The following is a 1,609-nucleotide window of genomic DNA, read 5'->3' on the forward strand; positions in this document are numbered from 1 at the left end:
TGGAGGGTGGTTTGGACTCTGGGCCACCAGCCAGTTTCTCCAATGACGCGCTCCAACCGCGCGTCTTCTTTCCGCTCATATAAATTCAGGAATTTATTACAAGTAAATATTTGGACCTGGGCTTCCAACCCTTTTTCAGTGAATATTTGGGGCCCCAAACTATATATGCAGCCTATTGATTCAACCAGCAGATGATGAAATGTGATAAAAGTATGGTTATGCAAAGTAATTATAATTAAAATATGAAGCTTTCTCTAGTATCATATAGTTTTAGGCTTGATTTTATATCATAAGTCACAATCAATTTTACAAAAATCAACTTGATAATAGTATTTGTACGATGATAATTTGTTATTGATCAAAACCTCGATTCTTGTAGCAAATAGAATGCATTTTGAACCCTGCTAGTCCATTTCCAATTAAACATTTATGTTGGCCTTTTTTTTCACAAAAACTGCCGAATTAGGGTGAATGAAATTGTTGAGTTGGCCGCTATTTAATTGGTTATGGTCTTTGACCATTACACTTTCAAATCGGTTCTTTTAGCAAACCTTAACTGACTTGCAGACTTGGTCATTTTGAAGAAAATTTTCCTTTAGACCACATGTAAATATGTTTACACCATAGTTCTTGTTTGTTACAACGCATTTTAATTGCAATGAAGGTCCCTTATTTTTGCTTATTATCGCACTTATGTCCCCATTGGACAGTATTGCCAATCCTCCGCAGTTATTTTTTTCTCTAAGAACAAGTATTCTGATGGTGCAAAACATATGGAGAAATTCTTGGCCATTAAACAAGTTTTAGAAACAGAAAGTGTCAATCAAACATGTAAGTACCAAAGTTAAAATTGTAGACCCATTAGCAAAAAGGATGGCACCAAAGATATTTATAAAGAACGTGTTAAACGAATGGATATTAAATGTAATTGTTGATAAAAACAACATTATGAGTATTTTGACACACATAGATCGCTTGTGTGTTTATGATATTTCACGTTCAATTATGATATACATGAATGAGTTATAGCAGGAATATCTTAAATGCATTGCTGTTGTACCATAATGAATGTTCTTCAGTTATTGATGACGTTAAGTTAAAAATTAGTGAAGTGGTACTTGGAAGGAATTATGTCAAATTAAATGACATATGACCGCCAACTTGCATAAGTTTTTAGCTAGCATATGATGTATGTTGTGACCAGTTAACTAAGGAATTCATTAATGAGAATGCGCATGTTATGTTCATATTAAGGATTTTTGGATAATTTAAAAATATATCATGCAATTTATGAAGATAACTTCCAATGAAATTAAAATGTAATGGGTTAATGAAGTAAAATGAATTCTTTATTGTCGACGTCTTATGTGTGGTTACAAATAAATGGAGTTTACATGTAAGATGACTTAACTGAAGGTCGCAAGGAGCACTTATGCGTTAATGTATGATAATTCATGAATTAGTGTGATAGATGTGCATTCGAAATGCTATAAAAAGAGACCAATTGGTCCTCTCTCCATCCATTGAAGTTTGTACCAATTCCATCATTATATAGTACTTATTAATGTGATAATAAGAGAGAGAAACTTGCAGGATTTCTTTGGAATTA

Source organism: Olea europaea, chromosome 12 (genome assembly GCF_002742605.1).
Source record: "Olea europaea var. sylvestris chromosome 12, O_europaea_v1, whole genome shotgun sequence".
NCBI lineage: Eukaryota > Viridiplantae > Streptophyta > Magnoliopsida > Lamiales > Oleaceae > Olea > Olea europaea.